We start from the raw sequence: 17,097 nt of genomic DNA on the forward strand, positions 1-17,097 counted from the left end.
TGAGGCAACTTAGAGAGGTTAATCAAATACTGCATGATTGGAATGGCTGTGGTTGTATGAGGTGGAAAGCTGCAGAGTTGGGCTGAAACTGTTCACAGAAACCCACAGGCTTGTGGTTGCCAGGCAACCACACTGGGCTGAGACTGGCTGAACATCACTGTGAGGTGGATTTTAGGCTCTAGGTTTGAAAATTTAAAAGACTGGGGTAGTCAAGTTTGGAACCCATCGACCACAGACAGACCAAAAGGTCTTTCAATTACTTCCCTCCACTTCTCAAAATATGTCAAATTTTCTTGATCACTACAACTGTAAAAAAAATTCTGAGGCAACATAGTGAGACTAATCAAATACTGCATGATTGGAATGGCTGTGGTTGTATGAGGTGGAAAGCTGCAGAGTTGGGCTGAAACAGTTCACAGAAATCCACAAGCTTGTGGTTGCCAGGAAACCACACTGGGCTGCAATTGGCTGAGCACCATTGTTAGCTGGACTTTAGGCTCTAGGACACAAGTGTGCAGTAGGAGACCTGAGTCACAATGCTGGGCGTTGCCATGGAGACCTCAGTGGCACAGAGGACCTTGTAGGGCAAGTTTTAAATAGGATGAATATTCTTGGCCTGGTGTGCCACAATATTCTCTCTGAAGGCTTCACTGCTCAGAATTTGTGGATGGAAATGCTTGCCAATCTACACATGGATGTACTTTCAATGGGATATGAAATATGCCAGGGCCTGGCAGATGATCTCTGCCATGTCCTATCATTGAGCATACGCTTTTCCCTTGTCATGTCTGTCATTTGGCTGAGTACTGTTCCCTAAGCTATTCAGTCAAGACTTGCTGGCATCATTCACCTGCAGTATAAGAGCTTTCTGTGAAATTTCCCAGCAGAAATCCTCTGCAAGCACATAGCTTTGGATATGAGAGACAGTGGTGGAAGTTGAATTTCAAGGGCAGATATTTGAAAACAATGAAACAAGCCCCGAATAAGATCTTTACATGTTTCCCAGATGAATATGTTTGGAAATACAGGGGAAGATGGATATCAAGCCTGAGAAGAGTGCACACCCATTTCAAGGTACAAAAACCAGGGAAAAACATGGGAAAGCAAGAGAGCTGGTTAATCTGATGTAAAAACCTTTGATGATGAAAGGAAAATTATATTCTCATGATGATATAATCAGGCTGTAGAAGTGAACTTCTCATGTTGGTTGTCCTATGTGTGGCCTTCTGCATTGGGCGGTGGATGTAGGACAGGAAATCTTCAAATAAATCTGGTGGAACACAAAATACTGAAAAAAAAATTCAGCCTAAATCCTGTGTATTCCTTCCCTTTGAGAACATATATGGATAATGTATGAAGTTTCAAAAGAGAAAATGTCTTTTGGGTCATGGTTTTAACAATGAAATGGTCACTTCACATAACATTTTGAATTTTGCTTTCACACTTGCTCATGTACCGGGCCTGAGTAAAGCAGAATGCAGAGTAAGCCTCTTCAATGGTTGTGCATTCCATAAGTGGTTTTAAAACCAGGGAACCCCTTTGGACTTAGTGTTTGTATTTTATTGGTTGATTGGTTTTTCAAATTGTTTGTTTTACAATTTTTAACTTTGTGAGTCAGGGAAGCCCTCACTCATAGAGATTCAGACCTCTCCAAAAGCTCTGAAGTTATTCATGTAACAGCTATTACATGTTATAAGTTTCTCCTATTAAAACTTGAAAGAGAAACAGACTCTGCTACTTTTCATCTAAATTCAGTGTTGGGCTAAATTCAGTGTTGGACTTTTTACAAGTCCTTTGAAATGTGTCCTCCTCTAGTCACTGCTCGTGCTGGAATTTACTTTCTTGTGAAGACAGGATTTGAGCAAATTGACACAAGTACAGTTTGCCACTACTCTGGACACCTGGTTAAATATCGAGTTCCCTAAATGGTGTGTGTTTTACTGTGATCTCTGCCCACACTTTGCTCATCCAGTTAGAACCACAGGGCTCCAGGCCATAGCGTTCCAGGCCTAAACAAGAAAATTTCCATTCCGTTTTGGGAGTTCATTCGTCTCTCATAATTACTTTTTCCACAGATGTGTGCTTCAGGATAGGCCCTGTCCAAATGTGGAGAGGCCCATTTTCATTCACTCACTTTCAGACTTTCTAAGATTTTCAGTTACTAGAGTTTTGCGCAGACTTGCCATTGTCAAGGGACAGTACACTTCACTTGAAGTTGTGCAGTATTACTTCATGTGTCTCCGTGGAATTTCCACCAATGGGAAACTCTTGCTGTATTCATCTCCAAGTGTTTCTGGGTAAGAAAATATAAGTAACAAAGGATGTGGTTTCAAGCCCAATGAGGAAAGGAGGGATTATCTTTGTTTCAGTGCAGGTTGACCTTTCAAAGAAACAGTAATTCCTATGAAATAAGAGGTAAAATCTTTTGTAAAGAGACATGGACATGACCCGCTGCAGTTTATGTCACTGTTTTTAAAACGCCAAGGGCATTTCAGAAATTCTTGGCTACTGAAGTGCCCCTTTTTTCAAATTTCTCTTAGGTAAGACACTCCAGCTTCGTCAAACCATGGTACTGTTCCTTCCATGTAAAAAACCAAAGCTGTTGGGAGCCACAGCCCCGAGCCCGGTCGCCTCACTTGGCAGACGTGCGGCCTGTGGTAAAGAGCAAAGCCTGGGGTAGATTACCCCTCCCATCGAATATGTTAGTTTCCTGCTTACCGCGTAAACAACCCGCTCAACAATATAGTCTGCCTGGCAACTGATGATGTTAGCCAATCAGCTTGCCTTGCTTACTTTAACATGATTGGACACTGTACCCGTATATATACCGGTGCCACCCCTGGGCGGAAGAAGAAGCCAGGTAGAAGCCCAGAAGTAAAAGCCCAAAAGGAGCCGCGGAGAGCGGACCGGTAGAGGCTTTGGGGCAGACTGAAGCACAAAAGGAGCCGCGGGGAGCGGACCAGAGGAGGCTTCAGCTGGGAGAACCCAGGGCAGGCTGTACGGAGAAGGAAAATAAAAAGAAAAGGTTGTCCACTACCAGACTTTGTCGTGTGTCCTTCCTGCCGGCCGGGAGCGGACATCGACATTTGGTGGCCCGTACGGGGACTGATCACCCCCGAGACGTGGAAGTGGACAACGCTCCAGTACAGAGCTGCGAGACAGGTGAGTTGGGGATAAGCCTGGGCTCTGGGTGGCGCGCACCTACAGGGCTTTTAGACTCCCCTCAGGCTCACGCGTAAGTGGCGGATTCCTTGGGCCTCACGCGGTGAGTAACATATTAAAAAATGGGAAACATGTTAGGTAGCAACACTAAGAGCGAGGGTGGTTGTGGAGAAAGCTCTCAAGAGCTTACAAAAGTACGCAGGGTATCTGAGCAGGCCCAGTCAGGGAGCTCCCGAGAGGGGTCCGTCAAGGGGAACAAGGATGCTAAGGAGGAGGACGGGGCTCTAGCCTCGGAGTCGTCTGACTCCGAGGACGAGGGAAAGTTGAATGGCAGGGAGGCCAAAGAGACCAGCTGTCAGGAGCCTAAGTCGCTCAATAAGGAGTCGCAGGGTTCTTTTCCAGCGTCACGCCGCGAATTGCGCTCTGCTCAACCTTGTCTGCGGAGGAGTAGAGAGCTCCTGAGTGCGCCCCGGCGCGAGAGGGAGGCGGTCCCTCGCCACGAGGCGGCCGCCTGGGAGCTCCCTCCCCTTTCGCCAGAACAGGAAGTGATGCACGGGCCCCCATTTTCCGCCCAATCACGGCCGCTCTCTTATGCTCCGCCGCTGGCGGGTCGGTATTTTTACAGGCGGCTTTGGCAGGGGGGACGCTTGTCTCATGAGGTACATCCACCTGGGATAGATAGTGGCCCCTACGGGATATTTCCTGTACAAGTAGCTATGGGCCAGGGACGCAATGTATGGGAGCCTTTTGAGATAAAGCAGATTAGAGAACTTAAAAATGCAGTTACAACTTTTGGGCCGACTGCGCCTTACACCATTGCCATGCTGGAAAATCTGTCTTCTGGGCCCCTCACCCCCGCGGACTGGATTCAGCTGGCAAAGGCGTGTCTGCCCTCGGGTAGTTACCTGGATTGGCGAGCCTGGTACACAGAGTTCTCTGCCGAGCAGGCTGAGAAAAACGCCGGTCGAGGAAATGGGAGCTGGGGATTTAGCTTAGTGGCATAAGCGCCTGCCTTGTAAGCAGGCAATCGCCAGTTCGATCCCTGGTACCAATAAAAAAAAAAAAAAAAAAAAAAAAAAAAAAAAAAAAAAACGAAAAAGATAAAAATAAAAAATAAAAAATAAAAAACAAAAAGGGGGAGTAGGCCAAGGCCTGGCCCCAAAGGCACGATTATCCATGGCACTATTCACACACAATTTTTTAAATTTAAATAATGATAATCGCTCCCCAGCTGTGGAGCACTGCAACCCTTCCCCCAACCATAAAGGGTGGGTGAAGTGGAAAGATGTCCTGACAGGACAATGGATGGGCCCGGATCCAGTGGTCAGCTGGAACCAAGGCGCGGTTTGTGTTTTCCCACAGGAACCGGGACGAGAACCACTGTGGGTACCGGAGAGACTGACACGGGCAACAAAGCCCTCGACTGAAGATCAGACCTGCCCTACTGGAGATCCATCACAGACCAACCAATAAGATGAATAGAAATAGCGGTAGCCCGAAATGGACAAGAAGATCCTCAGGCATATGCATGGCTTGCACAATTGGCCCACGACCGAGTCTAGATATGGCGGGCATCCCTCATTCTCCTCCATAAGGTGACAATACACAGCAGGGTAGGTGAGTCAATGACGGGTAAGAGCGTGCCTCCCCAGCACGACTCGACCTAAGCCAGGCCCTACCCCATCCTGCACGTAAGCCGCTGGACTGTTAGATGCTGCCCAGGTCTAAATTTCTCTCCGAGGGGATTTCTTTACGGAGAGGAAATGAGTGCAAGCTTGTGTGCATCCAGGTTCCGTCCAGTTTGTGCCTGGCCCTAGAAAAAGGACGAGGGCCTCAGGGCCTTGGCAGACCATGGCATGGCCAACCAGGGTCTAAGCCAAGGACCTACGGTGGGCCTACGCATAGGGCATAAGCCTCTGCACCCAGTCCAGAAAGGGCTACGATGCGCACATTCATAAAAAATAAAAAAGGGGGAGATGTTGGGAGCCACAGCCCCGAGCCCGGTCGCCTCACTTGGCGGACGTGCGGCCTGTGGTAAAGAGCAAAGCCTGGGGTAGATTACCCCTCCCATCGAATATGTTAGTTTCCTGCTTACCGCGTAAACAACCCGCTCAACAATATAGTCTGCCTGGCAACTGATGATGTTAGCCAATCAGCTTGCCTTGCTTACTTTAACATGATTGGACACTGTACCCGTATATATACCGGTGCCACCCCTGGGCGGAAGAAGAAGCCAGGTAGAAGCCCAGAAGTAAAAGCCCAAAAGGAGCCGCGGAGAGCGGACCGGTAGAGGCTTTGGGGCAGACTGAAGCACAAAAGGAGCCGCGGGGAGCGGACCAGAGGAGGCTTCAGCTGGGAGAACCCAGGGCAGGCTGTACGGAGAAGGAAAATAAAAAGAAAAGGTTGTCCACTACCAGACTTTGTCGTGTGTCCTTCCTGCCGGCCGGGAGCGGACATCGACACAAAGCAAAAAAGAAAATAAATTAAAACAAAACCCATCAAATTACATTTGAGAGCACACAATTGCTCAGCAGGCCCACCATTCAAGAAGCTAGAGGTACAGAAGCCTCAGCCTTCAGCCCATGGCCTGAAGTTTTGTCTCTATCATGGCCCCTCAATTCCCTGGCATGTCCACATTAACTCATGAATCTTTACTCATTTCCTCTTCAAATGCACAGGATCCAATATATTTGAACCCTGTTCACCTGGGCTGTAATCATCCAAGGACACACCAGAGGAAGGGCAGCCACCCCCTTGCCTGGGGCCTTGGAGCTTATCACAATAGAAATGGACACCTGAACAAGGGGAGCCAAAACAAAGAGAGGCATATTCCTAAAGTCGGAAGCACAGAAGCTACCTATAGACCAGTAGTGGGATTTCACAAATTATGTAAGAATCTCTGTGCACATGCTTGGCATGGCCGCTCATGCCTATAATCCCAGCAATCTGGGGGCTGAGGTGGATGGATCCTTGGGAGTTCCAGTCCATCTTGGGCTACGAATTTATCTCAAGGCCTCTTTCAACAACTACATAAGATGCTGTTTCCAAAAAGAGGACAAGAGAAAAGTAGACACACTTGATCCAGGTCCCTGGGTTCACTACATGAGTTGTGGAGTCTAAATATTCCATGCCATGAGAAAATACCTGGGATTTTTAGTGAAAGGGGCATTTGCATCCCTTTTCTAAGGCTTTCCCTTTCACCATGTTACATTTGAATTCTGAGAATACCTGCTAGTGATAAGCTATCTAGCATTATGTTGGTTTAGGTATTGAGCTAGTACCTCATGTTTAGTGTTCAGGGTTATGCTGGAATGGCTGCAGAGCTCCTTGAAATAGCGATTGCAGACAATTGAACCCCGAGGAAGCTGGATAGTTGAAGCAGGCACTCCAAATATTCATGCACTGCAAGCATTCACTTTCATTTTGGGACTGATCTTCTGCTTGCTGGCTTTTAGTGCTAACTGATACTACCATGGTGGCAGTAATCCAGCAGAGACTGCATGTATGGTTTGCAGGTTTGCTTCCCAAGCCACCAGAAACTTGGCAGAACCCAAATCATTGTGGTATTTTCTTTCCTCCCCTGAAACATTTGGCTTTCTAAGTTTGAAAATAGAATAGACTGCGCTATTCAAGTTTGGACCCCATGTACCACCAACAGAGCTAAAGACAGAGCCAACTACTTCCCTCCACTTGTCAAAATATGTCAAATTTACTTGATCACCACAACTTCAAAGAAAATTCTGAGGCAACTTAGAGAGGTTAATCAAATACTGCACGATTGGAATGGCTGTGGTTTTATGAGGTGGAAAGCTGCAGAGTTGGGCTGAAACTGTTCACAGAAATCCACAGGCTTGTGGTTGCCAGGCAACCACACTGGGCTGAGACTGGCTGAACATCACTGTGAGGTGGATTTTAGGCTCTAGGTTTGAAAATTTAAAAGACTGGGGTAGTCAAGTTTGGAACCCATCGACCACAGACAGACCAAAAGGTCTTTCAATTACTTCCCTCCACTTCTCAAAATATGTCAAATTTTCTTGATCACTACAACTGTAAAAAAAATCTGAGTCAACATAGAGAGGCTAATCAAATACTGCACTATTGGAATGGCTGTGGTTGTATGAGGTGGAAAGCTGCAGAGTTGGGCTGAAACAGTTCACAGAAATCCACAAGCTTGTGGTTGCCAGGAAACCACACTGGGCTGCAATTGGCTGAGCACCATTGTTAGCTGGACTTTAGGCTCTAGGACACAAGTGTGCAGTAGGAGACCTGAGTCACAATGCTGGGCGTTGCCATGGAGACCTCAGTGGCACAGAGGACCTTGTAGGGCAAGTTTTAAATAAGATGAATATTCTTGGCCTGGTGTGCCACAATATTCTCTCTGAAGGCTTCACTGCTCAGAATTTGTGGATGGAAATGCTTGCCAATCTACATATGGATGTACTTTCAATGGGATATGAAATATGCCAGGGCCTGGCAGATGATCTCTGCCATGTCCTATCCTTGAGCATACGCTTTTCCCTTGTCATGTCTGTCATTTGGCTGAGTACTGTTCCCTAAGCTATTCAGTCAAGACTTGCTGGCATCATTCACCTGCAGTATAAGAGCTTTCTGTGAAATTTCTCAGCAGAAATCCTCTGCAAGCACATAGCTTTGGATATGAGAGACACTGATGGAAGTTGAATTTCAAGGGCAGATATTTGAAAACAATGAAACAAGCCCCGAATAAGATCTTTACATGTTTCCCAGATGAATATGTTTGGAAATACAGGGGAAGATGGATATCAAGCCTGAGAAGAGTGCACACTCATTTCAAGGTACAAAAACCAGGGAAAAACATGGGAAAGCAAGAGAGCTGGTTAATCTGATGTAAAAACCTTTGATGATTAAAGGAAAATTATATTCTCATGATGATATAATCAGGCTGTAGAAGTGAACTTCTCATGTTGGTTCTCCTATGTGTGGCCTTCTGCATTGGGCGGTGGATGTAGGACAGGAAATCTTCAAATAAATCTGGTGGAACACAAAATACTGAAAAAAAAATTCAGCCTAAATCCTGTGTATTCCTTCCCTTTGAGAACATATATGGATAATGTATGAAGTTTCAAAAGAGAAAATGTCTTTTGGGTCATGGTTTCAACAATGAAATGGTCACTTCACATAACATTTTGAATTTTGCTTTCACACTTGCTCATGTACTGGGCCTGAGTAAAGCAGAATGCAGAGTAAGCCTCTTCAATGGTTGTGCATTCCATAAGTGGTTTTAAAACCAGGGAACCCCTTTGGACTTAGTGTTTGTATTTTATTGGTTGATTGGTTTTTCAAATTGTTTGTTTTACTATTTTTAACTTTGTGAGTCAGGGAAGCCCTCACTCATAGAGATTCAGACCTCTCCAAAAGCTCTGAAGTTATTCATGTAACAGCTATTACATGTTATAAGTTTCTCCTTATAAAACTTGAAAGAGAAACAGACTCTGCTACTTTTCATCTAAATTCAATGTTGGGCTAAATTCAGTGTTGGACTTTTTACAAGTCCTTTGAAATGTGTCCTCCTCTAGTCACTGGTCGTGCTGGAATTTACTTTCTTGTGAAGACAGGATTTGAGCAAATTGACACAAGTACAGTTTGCCACTACTCTGGACACCTGGTTAAATATCGAGTTCCCTAAATGGTGTGTGTTTTACTTTGATCTCTGCCCACACTTTGCTCATCCAGTTAGAACCACAGGGCTCCAGGCCATAGCGTTCCAGGCCTAAACAAGAAAATTTCCATTCCGTTTTGGGAGTTCATTCGTCTCTCATAATTACTTTTTCCACAGATGTGTGCTTCAGGATAGGCCCTGTCCAAATGTGGAGAGGCCCATTTTCATTCACTCACTTTCAGACTTTCTAAGATTTTCAGTTACTAGAGGTTTGCGCAGACTTGCCATTGTCAAGGGACAGTACACTTCACTTGAAGTTGTGCAGTATTACTTCATGTGTCTCCGTGGAATTTCCACCAATGGGAAACTCTTGCTGTATTCATCTCCAAGTGTTTCTGGGTAAGAAAATATAAGTAACAAAGGATGTGGTTTCAAGCCCAATGAGGAAAGGAGGGATTATCTTTGTTTCAGTGCAGGTTGACCTTTCAAAGAAACAGTAATTCCTATGAAATAGGAGGTAAAATCTTTTGTAAAGAGACATGGACATGACCCGCTGAAGTTTATGTCACTGTTTTTAAAACGCCAAGGTCATTTCAGAAATTCTTGGCTACAGAAGTGCCCCTTTTTTCAAATTTCTCTTAGGTAAGACACTCCAGCTTCGTCAAACCATGGTACTGTTCCTTCCATGTAAAAAACCAAAGCAAAAAAGAAAATAAATTAAAACAAAACCCATCAAATTACATTTGAGAGCACACAATTGCTCAGCAGGCCCACCATTCAAGAAGCTAGAGGTACAGAAGCCTCAGCCTTCAGCCCACGGCCTGAAGTTTTGTCTCTCTCATGGCCCCTCAATTCCCTGGCATGTCCACATTAACTCATGAATCTTTACTCATTTCCTCTTCAAATGCACAGGATCCAATATATTTGAACCCTGTTCACCTGGGCTGTAATCATCCAAGGACACACCAGAGGAAGGGCAGCCACCCCCTTGCCTGGGGCCTTGGAGCTTATCACAATAGAAATGGACACCTGAACAAGGGGAGCCAAAACAAAGAGAGGCATATTCCTAAAGTCTGAAGCACAGAAGCTACCTATAGACCAGTAGTGAGATTTCACAAATTATGTAAGAATCTCTGTGCACATGCTTGGCATGACCGCTCATGCCTATAATCCCAGCAATCTGGGGGCTGAGTTGGATGGATCCTTGGGAGTTCCAGTCCATCTTGGGCTACGAATTTATCTCAAGGCCTCTTTCAACAACTACATAAGATGCTGTTTCCAAAAAGAGGACAAGAGAAAAGTAGACACACTTGATCCAGGTCCCTGGGTTCACTACATGAGTTATGGAGTCTAAATATTCCATGCCATGAGAAAATACCTGGGATTTTTAGTGAAAGGGGCATTTGCATCCCTTTTCTAAGGGTTTCCCTTTCACCATGTTACATTTGAATTCTGAGAATACCTGCTAGTGATAAGCTATCTAGCATTATGTTGGTTTAGGTATTGAGCTAGTACCTCATGTTTAGTGTTCAGGGTTATGCTGGAATGGCTGCAGACCTCCTTGAAATAGCGATTGCAGACAAGTGAACCCCGAGGAAGCTGGATAGTTGTAGCAGGCACTCCAAATATTCATGCACTGCAAGGATTCACTTTCATTTTTGGACTCATCTTCTGGTTGCTGGCTTTTAGTGCTAACTGATACTACCATGGTGGCAGTAATCCAGCAGAGACTGCATGTACGGTTTGCAGGTTTGCTTCCCAAGCCACCAGAAACTTGGCAGAACCCAAATCATTGTGGCATTTTCTTTCCTCCCCTGAAACATTTGGCTTTCTAAGTTTGAAAATTGAATAGACTGCGCTTGTCAAGTTTGGACCCCATGTACCACCAACAGAGCTAAAGACAGAGCCAACTACTTCCCTCCACTTGTCAAAATATGTCAAATTTGCTTGATCACCACAACTTCAAAGAAAATTCTGAGGCAACTTAGAGAGGTTAATCAAATACTGCACGATTGGAATGGCTGTGGTTGTATGAGGTGGAAAGCTGCAGAGTTGGGCTGAAACTGTTCACAGAAACCCACAGGCTTGTGGTTGCCAGGCAACCACACTGGGCTGAGACTGGCTGAACATCATTGTGAGGTGGATTTTAGGCTCTAGGTTTGAAAATTTAAAAGACTGGGGTAGACAAGTTTGGAACCCATCGACCACAGACAGACCAAACGGTCCTTCAATTACTTCCTTCCACTTCTCAAAATATGTCAAATTTTCTTGATCACTACAACTGTAAAAAAAATTCTGAGGCAACATAGAGAGACTAATCAAATACTGCATGATTGGAATGGCTGTGGTTGTATGAGGTGGAAAGCTGCAGAGTTGGGCTGAAACAGTTCACAGAAATCCACAAGCTTGTGGTTGCCAGGAAACCACACTGGGCTGCAATTGGCTGAGCACCATTGTTAGCTGTACTTTAGGCTCTAGGACACAAGTGTGCAGTAGGAGACCTAAGTCACAATGCTGGGCGTTGCCATGGAGACCTCAGCGGCACAGAGGACCTTGTAGGGCAAGTTATAATAGAATGAATATTCTTGGCCTGGTGTGCCACAATATTCTCTCTGAAGGCTTCACTGCTCAGAATTTGTGGATGGAAATGCTTGCCAATCTACACATGGATGTACTTTCAATGGGATATGAAATATGCCAGGGCCTGGCAGATGATCTCTGCCATGTCCTATCATTGAGCATACGCTTTTCCCTTGTCATGTCTGTCATTTGGCTGAGTACTGTTCCCTAAGCTATTCAGTCAAGACTTGCTGGCATCATTCACCTGCAGTATAAGAGCTTTCTGTGAAATTTCCCAGCAGAAATCCTCTGCAAGCACATAGCTTTGGATATGAGAGACAGTGGTGGAAGTTGAATTTCAAGGGCAGATATTTGAAAACAATGAAACAAGCCGCGAATAAGATCTTTACATGTTTCCCAGATGAATATGTTTGGAAATACAGGGGAAGATGGATATCAAGCCTGAGAAGAGTGCACACCCATTTCAAGGTACAAAAACCAGGGAAAAACATGGGAAAGCAAGAGAGCTGGTTAATCTGATGTAAAAACCTTTGATGATGAAAGGAAAATTATATTCTCATGATGATATAATCAGGCTGTAGGAGTGAACTTCTCATGATGGTTCTCCTATGTGTGGCCTTCTGCATTGGGCGGTGGATGTAGGACAGGATATCTTCAAATAAATCTGGTGGAACACAAAATACTGAAAAAAAAATTCAGCCTAAATCCTGTGTATTCCTTCCCTTTGAGAACATATATGGATAATGTATGCAGTTTCAAAAGAGAAAATGTCTTTTGGGTCATGGTTTCAACAATGAAATGGTCACTTCACATAACATTTTGAATTTTGCTTTCACACTTGCTCATGTACCGGGCCTGAGTAAAGCAGAATGCAGAGTAAGCCTCTTCAATGGTTGTGCATTCCATAAGTGGTTTTAAAACCAGGGAACCCCTTTGGACTTAGTGTTTGTATTTTATGGGTTGATTGGTTTTTCAAATTGTTTGTTTTACTATTTTTAACTTTGTGAGTCAGGGAAGCCCTCACTCATAGAGATTCAGACCTCTCCAAAAGCTCTGAAGTTATTCATGTAACAGCTATTACATGTTATAAGTTTCTCCTATTAAAACTTGAAAGAGAAACAGACTCTGCTACTTTTCATCTAAATTCAGTGTTGGGCTAAATTCAGTGTTGGACTTTTTACAAGTCCTTTGAAATGTGTCCTCCTCTAGTCACTGGTCGTGCTGGAATTTACTTTCTTGTGAAGACAGGATTTGAGCAAATTGACACAAGTACAGTTTGCCACTACTCTGGACACCTGGTTAAATATCGAGTTCCCTAAATGGTGTGTGTTTTACTGTGATCTCTGCCCACACTTTGCTCATCCAGTTAGAACCACAGGGCTCCAGGCCATAGCGTTCCAGGCCTAAACAAGAAAATTTCCATTCCATTTTGGGAGTTCATTCGTCTCTCATAATTACTTTTTCCACAGATGTGTGCTTCAGGATAGGCCCTGTCCAAATGTGGAGAGGCCCATTTTCATTCACTCACTTTCAGACTTTCTAAGATTTTCAGTTACTAGAGGTTTGCGCAGACTTGCCATTGTCAAGGGACAGTACACTTCACTTGAAGTTGTGCAGTATTACTTCATGTGTCTCCGTGGAATTTCCACCAATGGGAAACTCTTGCTGTATTCATCTCCAAGTGTTTCTGGGTAAGAAAATATAAGTAACAAAGGATGTGGTTTCAAGCCCAATGAGGAAAGGAGGGATTATCTTTGTTTCAGTGCAGGTTGACCTTTCAAAGAAACAGTAATTCCTATGAAATAAGAGGTAAAATCTTTTGTAAAGAGACATGGACATGACCCGCTGCAGTTTATGTCACTGTTTTTAAAACGCCAAGGGCATTTCAGAAATTCTTGGCTACTGAAGTGCCCCTTTTTTCAAATTTCTCTTAGGTAAGACACTCCAGCTTCGTCAAACCATGGTACTGTTCCTTCCATGTAAAAAACCAAAGCTGTTGGGAGCCACAGCCCCGAGCCCGGTCGCCTCACTTGGCGGACGTGCGGCCTGTGGTAAAGAGCAAAGCCTGGGGTAGATTACCCCTCCCATCGAATATGTTAGTTTCCTGCTTACCGCGTAAACAACCCGCTCAACAATATAGTCTGCCTGGCAACTGATGATGTTAGCCAATCAGCTTGCCTTGCTTACTTTAACATGATTGGACACTGTACCCGTATATATACCGGTGCCACCCCTGGGCGGAAGAAGAAGCCAGGTAGAAGCCCAGAAGTAAAAGCCCAAAAGGAGCCGCGGAGAGCGGACCGGTAGAGGCTTTGGGGCAGACTGAAGCACAAAAGGAGCCGCGGGGAGCGGACCCGAGGAGGCTTCAGCTGGGAGAACCCAGGGCAGGCTGTACGGAGAAGGAAAATAAAAAGAAAAGGTTGTCCACTACCAGACTTTGTCGTGTGTCCTTCCTGCCGGCCGGGAGCGGACATCGACATTTGGTGGCCCGTACGGGGACTGATCACCCCCGAGACGTGGAAGTGGACAACGCTCCAGTACAGAGCTGCGAGACAGGTGAGTTGGGGATAAGCCTGGGCTCTGGGTGGCGCGCACCTACAGGGCTTTTAGACTCCCCTCAGGCTCACGCGTAAGTGGCGGATTCCTTGGGCCTCACGCGGTGAGTAACATATTAAAAAATGGGAAACATGTTAGGTAGCAACACTAAGAGCGAGGGTGGTTGTGGAGAAAGCTCTCAAGAGCTTACAAAAGTACGCAGGGTATCTGAGCAGGCCCAGTCAGGGAGCTCCCGAGAGGGGTCCGTCAAGGGGAACAAGGATGCTAAGGAGGAGGACGGGGCTCTAGCCTCGGAGTCGTCTGACTCCGAGGACGAGGGAAAGTTGAATGGCAGGGAGGCCAAAGAGACCAGCTGTCAGGAGCCTAAGTCGCTCAATAAGGAGTCGCAGGGTTCTTTTCCTGCTTCACGCCGCGAATTGCGCTCTGCTCAACCTGGTCTGCGGAGGAGTAGAGAGCTCCTGAGTGCGCCCCGGCGCGAGAGGGAGGCGGTCCCTCGCCACGAGGCGGCCGCCTGGGAGCTCCCTCCCCTTTCGCCAGAACAGGAAGTGATGCACGGGCCCCCATTTTCCGCCCAATCACGGCCGCTGTCTTATGCTCCGCCGCCAGCGGGTCGGTATTTTTACAGGCGGCTTTGGCAGGGGGGACGCTTGTCTCATGAGGTACATCCACCTGGGATAGATAGTGGCCCCTACGGGATATTTCCTGTACAAGTAGCTATGGGCCAGGGACGCAATGTATGGGAGCCTTTTGAGATAAAGCAGATTAGAGAACTTAAAAATGCAGTTACAACTTTTGGGCCGACTGCGCCTTACACCATTGCCATGCTGGAAAATCTGTCTTCTGGGCCCCTCACCCCCGCGGACTGGATTCAGCTGGCAAAGGCGTGTCTGCCCTCGGGTAGTTACCTGGATTGGCGAGCCTGGTACACAGAGTTCTCTGCCGAGCAGGCTGAGAAAAACGCCGGTCGAGGAAATGGGAGCTGGGGATTTAGCTTAGCAGCATAAGCGCCTGCCTTGTAAGCAGGCAATCGCCAGTTCGATCCCTGGTACCAATAAAAAAAAAAAAAAAAAAAAAAAAAAAAAAAAAAAAAAAACGAAAAAGATAAAAATAAAAAATAAAAAATAAAAAACAAAAAGGGGGAGTAGGCCAAGGCCTGGCCCCAAAGGCACGATTATCCATGGCACTATTCACACACAATTTTTTAAATTTAAATAATGATAATCGCTCCCCAGCTGTGGAGCACTGCAACCCTTCCCCCAACCATAAAGGGTGGGTGAAGTGGAAAGATGTCCTGACAGGACAATGGATGGGCCCGGATCCAGTGGTCAGCTGGAACCAAGGCGCGGTTTGTGTTTTCCCACAGGAACCGGGACGAGAACCACTGTGGGTACCGGAGAGACTGACACGGGCAACAAAGCCCTCGACTGAAGATCAGACCTGCCCTACTGGAGATCCATCACAGACCAACCAATAAGATGAATAGAAATAGCGGTAGCCCGAAATGGACAAGAAGATCCTCAGGCATATGCATGGCTTGCACAATTGGCCCACGACCGAGTCTAGATATGGCGGGCATCCCTCATTCTCCTCCATAAGGTGACAATACACAGCAGGGTAGGTGAGTCAATGACGGGTAAGAGCGTGCCTCCCCAGCACGACTCGACCTAAGCCAGGCCCTACCCCATCCTGCACGTAAGCCGCTGGACTGTTAGATGCTGCCCAGGTCTAAATTTCTCTCCGAGGGGATTTCTTTACGGAGAGGAAATGAGTGCAAGCTTGTGTGCATCCAGGTTCCGTCCAGTTTGTGCCTGGCCCTAGAAAAAGGACGAGGGCCTCAGGGCCTTGGCAGACCATGGCATGGCCAACCAGGGTCTAAGCCAAGGACCTACGGTGGGCCTACGCATAGGGCATAAGCCTCTGCACCCAGTCCAGAAAGGGCTACGATGCGCACATTCATAAAAAATAAAAAAGGGGGAGATGTTGGGAGCCACAGCCCCGAGCCCGGTCGCCTCACTTGGCGGACGTGCGGCCTGTGGTAAAGAGCAAAGCCTGGGGTAGATTACCCCTCCCATCGAATATGTTAGTTTCCTGCTTACCGCGTAAACAACCCGCTCAACAATATAGTCTGCCTGGCAACTGATGATGTTAGCCAATCAGCTTGCCTTGCTTACTTTAACATGATTGGACACTGTACCCGTATATATACCGGTGCCACCCCTGGGCGGAAGAAGAAGCCAGGTAGAAGCCCAGAAGTAAAAGCCCAAAAGGAGCCGCGGAGAGCGGACCGGTAGAGGCTTTGGGGCAGACTGAAGCACAAAAGGAGCCGCGGGGAGCGGACCAGAGGAGGCTTCAGCTGGGAGAACCCAGGGCAGGCTGTACGGAGAAGGAAAATAAAAAGAAAAGGTTGTCCACTACCAGACTTTGTCGTGTGTCCTTCCTGCCGGCCGGGAGCGGACATCGACACAAAGCAAAAAAGAAAATAAATTAAAACAAAACCCATCAAATTACATTTGAGAGCACACAATTGCTCAGCAGGCCCACCATTCAAGAAGCTAGAGGTACAGAAGCCTCAGCCTTCAGCCCATGGCCTGAAGTTTTGTCTCTATCATGGCCCCTCAATTCCCTGGCATGTCCACATTAACTCATGAATCTTTACTCATTTCCTCTTCAAATGCACAGGATCCAATATATTTGAACCCTGTTCACCTGGGCTGTAATCATCCAAGGACACACCAGAGGAAGGGCAGCCACCCCCTTGCCTGGGGCCTTGGAGCTTATCACAATAGAAATGGACACCTGAACAAGGGGAGCCAAAACAAAGAGAGGCATATTCCTAAAGTCGGAAGCACAGAAGCTACCTATAGACCAGTAGTGGGATTTCACAAATTATGTAAGAATCTCTGTGCACATGCTTGGCATGGCCGCTCATGCCTATAATCCCAGCAATCTGGGGGCTGAGGTGGATGGATCCTTGGGAGTTCCAGTCCATCTTGGGCTACGAATTTATCTCAAGGCCTCTTTCAACAACTACATAAGATGCTGTTTCCAAAAAGAGGACAAGAGAAAAGTAGACACACTTGATCCAGGTCCCTGGGTTCACTACATGAGTTGTGGAGTCTAAATATTCCATGCCATGAGAAAATACCTGGGATTTTTAGTGA

This window comes from Cavia porcellus, unplaced genomic scaffold, assembly GCF_034190915.1.
Source record: "Cavia porcellus strain 051 isolate PalLab524CR breed Dunkin Hartley unplaced genomic scaffold, mCavPor4.1 scaffold_45, whole genome shotgun sequence".
Classification (NCBI taxonomy): Eukaryota; Metazoa; Chordata; class Mammalia; order Rodentia; family Caviidae; genus Cavia; species Cavia porcellus.